Here is a 13,320-nt window from a genome sequence, read left to right as displayed (position 1 = left end):
GATAATACAAGAGTTTTGAATGCCCATCAGCATTATTGTATCACAGTCTGTTTCATTAATTTTACTGTAATAAGGGAGTTTTGAATGCCCACTTATTCTTGTATTTTGAAAGGTGTTGTAATTTCAAATATCTCTGTTGTGTGGCAAATGAATCAACCTAATCATGATCACAATTATAACAGTTCTATTAACTTATTTTTTTCATTCAAGTGGGATGAGACAAGTACTGGATCTACAATCATAGTGCTCTTTTTCCTTAAAGGAGAGAAGAATAATATAAATGTCGGAGAGGTATGGAAACAAAGTTTAGTATCACCCCATTTGTTGTTCCTGAATGTTATTGCAAACAATTAACTATTTGAATAGGTTGAATCTTAGGATTGGCTTTTTCTTATTCTCCCTTGCTATTATTTACGTTATTCATTTACATTTAGAGAGATCTTATACCCTCATAACACAACTTCAGGACCTTCTTAATTGCTTAAAGATTACAAAAACTAAAAGTATTTACAATCTTGATAGTTCAAAAAACATTTAATATCCAGACCTTTCAGCATGAGCAAGCCATAAATTGTTGGCAAGCTGTCTCTGCCTGCTTTTTCATGCACCTATACTTGTCTCCTACACATCACCTATATTTAAGATCTGAAACTGACATGAAATTTATAAAGCACCATATAATAAAAAAACGTTCACTAGAAGTATATTTATTGACAGATTCTAAAAGTAAACAAATAATATCGTCTAATGCGGTGCTTGGTGTTGATCATTTGTTTCGTCATTAGGGACACTTCCTTGATCAGATATCTAACATATAAAAAGATAGTGATAATTAATAACTTTCCAAATAATAATATCAAACATATATTAATTTAATCAAGATTTAAATATTACCGTTGGTGCATGATACATAGTAAAATCACGAGGCAACTCTCCTTGATAATTTTGTACCAAAAAATTAACTAGTGCCTTCATTCCATTGAGTTGGGATGTCAATGTAGAAACCTATTTTAAAACATAAAATTAATCAAAATAATCAAAAATAGAGAATCAACTTACTTCAAACACATTCAAAGGTAACTTTGATAAAAGCATCATGATTAAAACTAAAAACTAACTTGATTTTGTAACTGAGCATTAGAAGGTGAAATGTTCCACTATACGAATGACCCTTGGAGCCAAACACTTTAGATGGGCAAGGACCTAAACCCAAACCCCTAACACGTCCACAATGTTCTTGACTTCCAAAAGCAAAAGCTAAGGAATTGGTTCTTGATATTTCTTTTGATATAGATGATGATGATGTTGATTCATATGCTTGATTTTTTTCCTACAAAAAACAGAAGAAACTAATTAAAATAACTCAAAGTATGGTTGACAATTATAGAATTTATTAGAATTGAACTTACACCAATTTCCCTCGCTTCATCACTCACAAATGCTCCATTAGCATGTTTATGTGTTGCGATCCATACCTCTCCTCTACTGACCTTGTGACCACACTCTTTTTCCTATAAAATTGAAGAAAAAAATATAGCACGTAAAGCAAAAAATTAAAACAAAAAGTTCACATCCAGATATGTAGTATTGTCACCATTTCATCCCTTTTCCTTGTAATGCTCTTAGATCCACATGTGTGAGCAATGGTTTGCTTTGTCCTATTAACTTTATTTTTGAGGGCATGCTCCTAATCATCAACATATAAAAATTAATAATCATCAACCTGAACGATGTTAATGAAAAATAGTTTCAATATACCTTTGTTTTTGAATTTAGTCGATAATCCACAAAAGAAGCCCAATGATCTCTATCTATTCCTGTTGGAGTCATTGCGATCAATTCATCTCTAGTATGTGTTCCATCAGTTCTAAGTTATCACAATTCTTGTCGGTGGTCTCTCCACTTTATGTTAAGTGATTTGAGGATGTGGTTTATATCAACATCGGAATGGACCTCAAACTTAGCCTTCAAAACATAAAAAGTTAAAATTAACAAGAGTTATAATATAATTAAATTAAACATTCAGCTTTTACAATGCTAACTTGGATAGTGTTCCTAAGTACTTCTTCTTTATAATTTTTAGGAATCTTCTTTCAACTAGAATGTATAATAGGAAAAGAATTAGAGTTTCTTGCAATACTACCTAAGAACTTATTCAACAATGTTCCACCATCTGCAATTGGTTGACCCTCATTATTCCATTGAACAGTAATCCTTTCATTAGGAGGTAAATGCCACACATCATTGGTTCGTAGTTGTTTTGTTATTCTTTTTCCTTGATCATCTACGAAATGCGAGAAAATAATTTTTACTAATTTATTATAAAGACAAATATATGTATAATATATTAAGTAGTACTTTGTATATAGTTGTTTACCAATAACATCAACAAACCATGCTCTTTTTCGGGTTGTAGGCCTTTGTTCATCTACTTTCAATTCAGTCTCCTCAGTTTCTTCCTCTTCATTTTCAGAATATGAATATGATGTAGTTGGTATTGTTGGTTCAGATACATGAAAAGATTGATGTGGTGGCTGAGAATTAGATTGAGGTGCAATTGGGAGTTGGCTAGTTGAAGATATCCTCACTTTCAATGTTCCTAAAAATAATTGTATAGTATTACTAGATATAATAAAATAAAACAGCATATAAAATCAAATTGATATAAACAAAATCTAATGTAAAACAGAGGATATATAGAATACAAGTTTTTGAAAATAAACAAAGTGAAATAAATTACTTATGTAATTATGAAACTAAGAAGCATAAAAAAAATCTCAATAACTATACAGATTTATGCTTAATACCATTGGATCAACCTGCAACACATTATTCATGAAATATGACAAAACATTATTATTATTATTATTATTATTATTATTATTATTATTATTATTATATGACAAAACAAATTACTTGGTTGAGGTGCAGGTGGAGCATATTTAGGACCTTGTTGAATACTTGCTTGAGATGTAGATGGAAGTGAAGGGGGAATTGTTGAATATTTGCTTGAGGTGGAATTTGTACTTTAAGTCTTGGAGATCAATCACATAATTACAAGTGAACTAAAAATGAATCATATCTTAAATGAAACTAATGCAAATTTCATGAACTAGTGCAGGACGAGTATACTTACGTGCATGAACGGGCAAAGGAGGTTGAGTACTAGGCAGTGAAGAATGAGTACTCACTTTAGTTTTTGACTCAGACTTACTTGAGGTTGCAAATTTCATCTTCAAGTCTCCTAACAACAACAAAAAATGATAAAGTACTCTATCATTCAAATGCATAATTGATTCCTACCATCAAAGAAAAATATTCTATCAAAGTTAACAATGAGAATAAATCATGGAAACAGATTACTACAAATGTATCGTGAATAAAGATTATGTGAGGTGTATCCATCATTGGATGAGGAGTGAGGTAAGAATAAATATGTGATTTGTTAGAGGAGAATAATGGAGATTTAAATATCAGGGGAAAATCAAGGCAAAAGACCAAATGGAAATTATTAAAAATGACCAAATAACAATAAAATAACAGTAATTACCTGGATGAGATTGATCATGAGTTGCATGTGTAACTACATGTCCCCATGTAGAAGATTTATTGGTACTACGTACATCTAAACAATTCTTCTTGGTTGACACTTTCTTCTTGGTTGACATTATTTTAGAATTTATGGAAATTCATGATTGTTGAAACGTTCAAATGTAATACAAGAAAATTGATGTTTCCTAAAATATGTTGAACGAAACTTACAAAGCAAGTAGTAGAAGAAATCATGTAATTTTAGTGTTGAATTGAAAGTGATGAACCTGATGTATTTTTGTGTATCTATGAAATAAGATCATTTACAACTTCATAAATATCTTTTTTATCCAATGCAAAAACTTTTTTTTTTTTGTTGCATCCAAATGAAATTAATTATCTTAATATTATTTTCCAGCATATAATTCACAGAATTTTGAATTTGTAAATTTAATTAATATTTAAAAGAAGACATAGACTATTCCATTATAAGCAAAAATAAATTTTTTTCGGCATGTGAAATATCAGCAAGCTCTTCAATGCATTTCAGATTCTCACTATAACTGTAAGCTGGAGCTGAAATCCTGAAACATAGCATAAACCTCTGTTACACTTTCACATCATAAACCTTGCAAGTATGTAAGTTAAATATTAAAAGTGATGTGAAATAATAAAAGTGATGTCAATATTTTTTTTCTATAAATAACATATGAAATATTTTCCATGAAAATTATATAATAAACTATAATATAGCCTTCACCTTCTATAAGACGTTTCTTAACTTTCATAGTGCATAGAATAAATAAATATATAATTTAGTTGAAGGACTGATCATAACTTATAAAAATAATTTAAAGAGGAGAAATATATTTAACTTTAATTTTAAATATTCTAAATCTATTTAGAGTACAACATTTACTAAATCCTTACTTTTATCATTTAATCTTTTACTATATGAATCATTTTAACTTATTTATTGAAAATTAATAAATAACTTCTTTTGTCCCCACATGCCTTATTTGTCATATTGAAGTTAATTAATCATCAGAAAATTAACCATATTAACATATCATATTATATTAATATGTAATAGGCACACAAAAAATAACATGTGAATAAATGACATGATGTTATATATAAAAAAAATCCTACTTTATGTCTTTATATATATTTTCTGTCTTTTTTTAATTTTCTGTTTTTGTCACCATACCTAAAATGAACACCCAATTAATTCTAAAAATGTTTATAAAAAAATCTGTTGTAACTTACAATAACCCGCAATGTAACATTGTTATTAATTATGTAATAATACAACCTAATCTTTTATGACTTTGAAATTATAGTGCAATTACAAAACATTCACTTTAACATAAATGGAAACTTGTTTGTCTTAACATTGTTTGATTCATATAATACAAGACTGCAAAACTTTTGTGCAATGTTGTCTTCAAATGACAGTATGCAATATCTATGTAATTGAACTTAGTTTTTCAAAGAATTTCTACTCGAGTGATATTCCAAGATGCTTAAAGAATTTGACAGTAATATCTAAAAAGATCATCAACAGGGGTCCAATTCTAAATCAGATATTTTGCTCTATCAATCTTACTTACCATGAACCTTATCATTCTTTTCCATCCAAGTATGATATACACTTAACATAACATGTATGTGGAAAGGTGTGGAACTGTGGTTTTCGGATCCAGAGTTACAACTTAAGAGCATTGATGTTTCAAGTAATAATTTAACAAGTGAAATACCAAAAGAGATTGGATATTTGGCTTGCCTGGTTTCTCTAAATTTATCCCAAAATTATCTAAGCGGAGAAATTCATTTAGAGATAGGAAATTTAAGTTCACTGGAGTCCTTGGACTTATCAAGAAATCGTATCAGTGGGGGAATTCCTTTTTCTCTTTCTCAAATTGATGATCTAGGCAAATTAGATTTATCACACAACTCTCTTTCAGGGAGAATCCCACGAGAAAGGCATTTTGAAACCTTTGAAGGCTATAGTTTTGAAGGAAACAGAGATCTTTGTGGTGAACAATTGAACAAAAGTTGTCCTGGAGATAGAGATCAAATGACAGTAAAGTTCCCAGAAGTTGAAACAATCAATGGTGATGAAGACAATGTCTTTTATGAGGCATTATACATGAGCATGGGGATAGGATTCTTTACGGGATTTTGGGGCTTATTAGGGCCTATACTACTTTGGCATTCTTGGAGAAAGGATTACATGAGATTTGTGAACAGACTGATAAATTATATATGTGAATGGTCCACACTTTAGGAACATATGTACTTTAGGAGCGATCCTTTTTAGTTCATATGTTCGTTTCAGGATCTCTGAGAACCTTTTTCTATGGTCCACACTTCTCTTATACCATAGTTACTAAATTCTACTCAAATGCAATGATTACTATAATTTTTCTAAACAGTTTTCGGTTCACTCTCGAATTCACAAAAATTTGAGAAACTTATTAGTACCATTGGAAAACATGGTTAACAAAAAACCTTAGTCTTTAAGCATATAATCAGATAAGAACAAAATCTAAGAGTACAAAATCAGAGATGAAGCTGCAAAGAGCAAAGAGGAGCACCTGAACAGAACTAGGGATCACACTGTTACAATGGCTACAGTGGTTGTGGAATCACACTCCGATTGCGGTGGCTATGGCACTGCCAGAGCTACTACTTGATGGTGGGAAAATAATCAGTGAGTTAGGGCATGAGTAAGAGAGATGAAATTGAAAGAGGAAAACGAAATCGAAAGCAACGACACAAGAAAATGAAATCAAAAGCAATGATGTAGGGAATGAAATAGAAAATAGGAGATGAAATCGAAAGAGAAAGAGCAATAAAAAAGTAAGGAGATGAAATTGAAAGCAAGATAACGATCTTCATTACCTTAAACTTCAACCAAAAATGGTGAAGCCACGGTGGAGGCACGGTGGAGGCTCAGTGGAGACATAGTGGAGGCACGCACGAGAAGGGCTTATTTTATGACTACTAGGGTAAAACAAAGAGAAAGAAAGAGAGGAGGAAAGGGTAACGGGTCAAGTAATTAAAAATTACGAAAAAAGGAGAAAAATAAAGAGACATTCCCTGGGTTTCTTAAAAAAACCTTGGTAGTTAAAAGGGGTTTTTAAAACCTCCGCAATGTGTATATTTTATTGGAGGTTATGATAACCCCAAGTAATAAACCCTAATTAAAATGTTATATTTTTGTAGTGTCCCCAAGTAGCAATTGGAAGATTAACTCTCATAAGTAATGATCTTACAACCAGTTTTAGACATTTTATTAGTGATTCCACAAGTATTTTTTTAGTATGAACATGTATTATTGGATGTTCAACTTCAATTCCAAAAAGATATACAATACTCATGAAAAGCATGAGATATAAATTCACTAGCATTATCAAAAAGAATTTTCTTAATCGAATAATCTAGGAAGTGAACTCTTAACTGTGTTAATAACTTTGCAAATGTATGATTGTGAGTTGATAATAAGCAAATATATGACTATTTAGTTGATGCATCAATTAAAATGATGAAATATCTAAATGATCCACATGATGGGTGTATTGGACCATAAATATCACCCTGTATTTGTTCTTAAAATGAGATTACATCCTTCAAATTTTTCTAATGATGGTCTTGTTATCAACTTCCCTTTATGAATATGTAGTACATGAGAAATCATTAAACTGAAGAAGTTTTTGACTCTTAAGTGGGTGTCCACATGAGTTTTTCAACTATCTTTTGCATAATAATAGAGCCAGGATGACCTAACTAATCATGCCAAACAAGAAATTCATTTTTATTCGTAAGCTTATGGCTTACAATAACATACATTTCAATTGCACTAATATATGTGTAGTACAATCCATAAGAAAAGGTTGATAATTTCTCCAATACACATTTTTTTAGTTCAAATCAATTCTAGTGATATAAAGATATTTCATATCTCCTTCATTGTTTGTCTTAATATGATATCCATTTAGACAAATATCCTTGAAACTTAATAATGTGGTTGCAGAGGACACCAGCCACCACTATTATTTTCGGCGGCGACAAAACCAATCTTCTTTTATTCTCAAAAGCAAAGCCCTCTAGTCTAGTCTCACTCAGGTTCTTTCTCTTTGTTATTATGATTTCCAAGTTAAGGGATTTGAAGGTAATCCCCATATTTATAGTCTTATATTCCTTATTAGAATTAATTGTATGTCTTTCATGTATCTGATTTGTGCATCCAAGTTTGGGTGTTCTTGGTGTTGGAATATGGGAGTGCTTTAGTTTAATTGTTTAATTGCTCAAGCCATTTGTGTTATGTATTTTTGCTTGTTTAATTTGATAATTATGGTTCTCGTATTTTGCTTTTGTTTCGTGTTTGATTGAGGAAAATTTGTGGACTTTCTATAGCGGGTCCAGAATAACTAACATAGAAAGTGAAAACTCTCTATATCGATTGTATCTATCATAGGTCCAAAACTAACAGCCTTTTTTTAACTATCATAGAAAGTCTTTTCTATGCTAATGAAACTTGAATCGAGAGGAAAAACACCAAGGAAATGAACCCGAATGGAGAACAAGAATGGTGATGGCGAACCTATGAACGAAGGAAGAAATGAAAGATATAACGAGAGAGAAAATGAGAGAGAAAACAAGAGAAAAAACCTAGAAATGAAAGCATTCATAGAAGCGGGAGGTAACAATATTATGCGCGCAAGTAAAAAATTTCACAAATTAATCATATTTATAGACTACGGTTCTATGTAAAATCATAGCTGATATACTCTAATAATCAGAATATAGACTACGCTTAAGCTATAATTCTACGAAAGAATTGTAGCCTATACTCTAATAGTCAAAGTATAGACTATGATTTTATATAAACTAGCTTATATCTTGTTGGAAATTACAAAATTGTCCCAACATTTTATATAGGTTACATTTTTCTTAAAATCGTAGTTAAATGAAATATTTTCACTAATGAACAAATAAAAATATGATATTGATAAAAACGTTTTAAGGTTAATTATTTTAAGAGATTAGTTTTGTCTGATGAACGAAATTTATTTATTGACAACCTAAAATAACACATGAACACATTTGACTCATTACGAATGTCATAAAGAACTTTTTTACTAAATTGTGATATATCTTTTGTAAAAGAAATAAGAAAGAATTCTGCATCTGACGCCAATTAGTTTGGCTGAACATTTTATTTTCGCAGTGGACGTTACAAATTTTGTTCAGTAGATTTCATCCAAAGTGTCAATGTTACGGGCTTGATCTCATCCAAAATATTGCAAACTCGGTGAACTTTTACATATTTACTCAATAAATTTAGACCCAAAACCTATTGGAGGAAAACCTTAAAAATTTCACTTAACAAATGAAAATTCACTCAGCCATTTGGAAAAGAAATAAAATAAAATAAAAATAATATATATATATATATATATATATATATATATATTTTTTTTTTTTGCCAAAATCCGAGAACCATCTAAAGAAAACAAAGCGTATTTCTATAGGTCTGGGCGTTACATGTGCATGTCGTTATATGTAAGTAATAAGTAATATTCATATAGTAGTATATAATAATATATGTGTCTATTTATGTGTTGTATATTATATGAAAGAAGTTTTATTTTAAATTACTTCATCTTCACATTTGCGCGTTTTTATTGGGATTTGCAATTATCATATCTAGTACGAGACAAATAATTTAAGAGTGCTTGCAACAAGACTACCAATTGAAAAAGATTTTTTATATGTAGTTTTCTATAATATATGTATTAAAAACTAGATCTCATAAATTGTATAAATAATAATATACTATATATATATAGCATTGACCTCCTAAAGCTATAGTAATAGTTGTTGATGGTTTTAAGACAAGTGAAGTTGATGGGCCAAAATATTATTCGTATATCGATTATTTAGATTTGTGGGTAATTTTTGTATAGACAGAAAATGAAGAAACCTCACTTTCTCTCTCTCTCTTTGAAGAACAGCCAAGAAGGGTTACTCTTTGTTCTTAAAAATTTGATGTGCATTTTCGACACACTTCATAGTCACTTTCTCTTGAGCTTGACAATGGAACCGTAAAATGCAAAGGAAGAAGAAGAAAAGTAACAGCACTAAGCCCTATCAGCATCTCATTAATTAACTGAGGAAGAAAACAGAACAAAAATGGAAACAGACATATAACCAATGCTTACCATCAATTGATGATGAAAATCCTTCAATTTCTGCAAGCCTTCAATTTCTTCACCTAATTAAACCAAACATGAAGCTAATCCTTAATTAGCCCAAAATCCAAAAAACATAAAAACAAAATCAAATGTTTTTCTATGACTCACATTAATAATAATAAGTTTCAAATCTGAGTATTACAAGATTCATGCAGAGCATGGTAATATGATAACAAATTTAAGTTTTTTTTTATCTTAAATTAGATCCTTGATTACAAGAATAAAAAAATCACATTGAAAACATTTTTTGTTTGAATAATATTTTATAACAATAAATGTTTTTAGGTTGAAGTATGTGATATTAAAGTAATGTGGCATAAAGACTAAAAACTAAATTAGGTCTCCCTAAAATAGTCTTAAATGAAATATAAATGTAATTATTATTAATATAACGTCCCATTTAATAAATAAACTTACTTAAATGACACGTCACACAATATAATAATACAAGCAGAGATACGGAGTAGGGACTCACTCCCTACAGATATCCAAGAGTTAAAAAGAATAATCCTCAGGCACACCACAATGCCAAACAAGACAAAGTACGAGGTCTAAAGTAACCAGAAACACAACACAAAACAAAATAATACATGGGTCATAGCCCTAGCAAAAGACATAAAAAGAATAGCCCAAGTCCAGTCGACTATGCAACGGAACCATCGCCTCCCTGTTGGCCACGGTTGTTCCTCGCATATGCTCACATCAACAAGTTGATAATCATCGCAAAAGAGAGAACCACATAGCAGAACACACAACAAATAACAAAAGGGTAAGCAAGAGCCAAAGTAGTTTTATCATGCAATCAGATATGCCTTCATAGTCAAATATACATACATCATCTAAGCATGTTATGACCTTCCAATCAATACACTAAGACTCGACTCGACTCATCCGGATTACATATAATCTGGTCGGATTCAGCGGATGCTTGCACTTATGGTGGATTACCCTGCTCACCCTCGAGCTATGTGTTACAAGTGTTACAATGATTCAATTTCCCATACACAAGGTTAGCCCTTAATGAGTTTCAGGCCTCCTGCTACTCTCACCACAAGATTCAGTCCGCTTTAAGTGCGACTAACTGACTCCTTAGAGTGCCAGGATGCAACCTTACCTTGAATCCTTATCAAATTATATAGATGGGGCACCACCATGAACACCCACTAACAGGGATCATGGAATTACGTCCCGACCACTGAAGCACGACCCTGAAATCTCACCTAGAGATTTCAAGAAATTACGCATTGACCTTGGACCAATCATAATCAACAATAAAGGAATACTCATCATGCCTATAATTTCATACCAATCTCTGTAACCAATCCTCATTCATACCACATGTTGAATCCATCCTACTAGTTATTCCCAAATTCATAATTATAGGGCCTCATCTCATACTAATATCATGCCTCTTTGATTACTAACCATCTCATTCAAAGTATACTAAGGAAGAGGTGGTCCAATATGCACGTCCGTAACAAATCCTCAAGTGACTGAATCGTTCTCTTAGACTGACCATCGGTCTGGGGTGGTAGGCTGAGCTCATAGTCAACTTGGTTCCCAAAGCATCCTGTAAGGTTTGTCAAAACCGTGATGTAAACCGTGGGTCTCTGTCATAAACTATCCTCGAAGGTACCTCATGCAGCCTTACTATCTCCTTAATGTACAACTAGGCCAACTTGGCCATTGACATCCGCAAGTTCATCGCCAAGAAATGGGCAATATTGGTCAATCGATCCATTATAACCCAGATGGTGTCATGCCCTCTAAAAGTTTGTGGCAAATGAGTCACAAAGTTCATCGAGATGTTGTCTCATTTCCACACTGGTATCTCTAAGGGCTGTAGGATCCCACCGAGTCTCTGATGCTCAACCTTTGCCTTCTGACATGTCAAACAGGCCGATACAAACTAAGCAACATCCTTCTTCATTCCCTGCCACCAGAAGGTCTCCTTAAGATCCTAGTACATCTTAGTCATGCCAGGATGCAGACTAAGACAGCTCTTGTGTCCTTCCTCCAAAATTATCTTTTTCACCTACACATCATCAGGCACACACACCCTGCCCTGGAACCTCAGTATACCATCATCACCCAAAGCAAAGTCTCTAGCCTCATATGACCCAAGCTGGTCTATGACTCTATTCAGACTGGCATCCAACAATTGACTCTCTCTGATTGAGTCCAAGAAGTCACTAGATATAGTCAGAGTACTAGACCTAATGGACTTGGATCTCAACTCCACTTGTAGCTTCATATCCTTGAACTTCTCCAGTAGTTCTACCTCCTTGATCATAAGGTGTGCAACATGTACAGTCTTCCTACTCAAGGCATCAGCCACTACATTTACCTCCCCTAGGTGATATAGGAGCTCGAAGTCATAATCCTTTAGGAATTCCATTCACCTTCTCTGTCTCATGTTCAGCTCCTTCTGATCAAACAGATACTTGAGACTCTTATGATCACTAAACACACGAAACTGGGCACCATACAGATAATGCCTCCAGATATTCAAGGAAAATACTATAGCTGCCAACTTCAGGTCATGAGTGGGATAGTTTCTCTCGTACACCTTAAGGAGCCTCGAAGCATAGGCCACTGCCTTCTTTTCCTGCATCAACACGCAGCCCAGTCCAATATGGGATGCGTCATAATAGACCTCAAAAGGCTTCCTGACATCAGGGATCACTAGTATCGGAGCACTAGTCAACCTTCGCTTAAGCTCTTGGAAGCTCTCCTCACACTTATCCGTCCAGGTGAAGGGTTGGTCCTTCCGGGTAAGCCGTGTCAGTGGTGCCACTATTTTAGAAAATCCTTCAATGAATCTTCGGTAATAGCCAGTCAGACCTACAAAGCTTCTGATCTTCGTTGCTGACTTGGGACTTTCCCACTTTACCACTGCCTTCACCTTTGTTGGATCCACTGCAATGCCCTGTGCAGATATCACGTGCCCCAAAAACTAGACTTCATCCATCCAAAACTCGCACTTAGACAACTTGGCATACAACTGTTTCTCTCTCAAAATGCCAAACACTGGTCTCAGATGCTCGGCATGCTCCTCTTGGGTTTTGGAATAGATGAGGATGTCGTCTATGAAGACTACCACAAACTTGTCAAGGAACAGTCAGAGTATTCTATTCATGTAATCCATGAACACCGTCGGAGCATTGGTCACACCAAAGGGCATAACCACATACTCATAGTGTCCATATCGGGACCTGAAGGTCGTCTTCTGCACATCATCCGCCTTTACTAATATCTGATGGTATCCTAACCTCAGATCGATCTTTAAGAATATCGACGACCCATGCAGCTGATCCATCAAATCATCGATTCTCGGAAGGGGGTACTTGTTCTTGATGGTCATCTTGTTCAGTTGCCTGTAGTCCACACACAACGTGAACTCTCATCCTTTTTCTTCACCAACAACACTGGTGCTCCCCACGGTGAAGTACTGGGTCGGATGAACTGCTTCTCCATCAGCTCCTCTATCTGTTTCTTGAGTTCCACCAACTCTGCTGGAGCCATG

At 33.2% G+C, this 13,320-nt stretch overlaps 1 pseudogene; it reads right to left on the bottom strand.

The window, feature by feature from the left end:
- Positions 1 to 744: 744 nt before the first annotated feature.
- LOC146886864 (uncharacterized) lies at positions 745 to 3,668 on the bottom strand (annotated as a pseudogene).
- Positions 3,669 to 13,320: the final 9,652 nt, after the last annotated feature.

The sequence above is a fragment of the Vigna unguiculata genome, chromosome 4 (assembly GCF_037176805.1).
Source record: "Vigna unguiculata cultivar grain cowpea cultivar isolate G323 ecotype 2 chromosome 4, ASM3717680v1, whole genome shotgun sequence".
NCBI classification, from domain to species: domain Eukaryota; kingdom Viridiplantae; phylum Streptophyta; class Magnoliopsida; order Fabales; family Fabaceae; genus Vigna; species Vigna unguiculata.
Note: the sequence above shows the minus strand (reverse complement) of the source record. Positions and strands in the feature narration are given on the sequence as shown.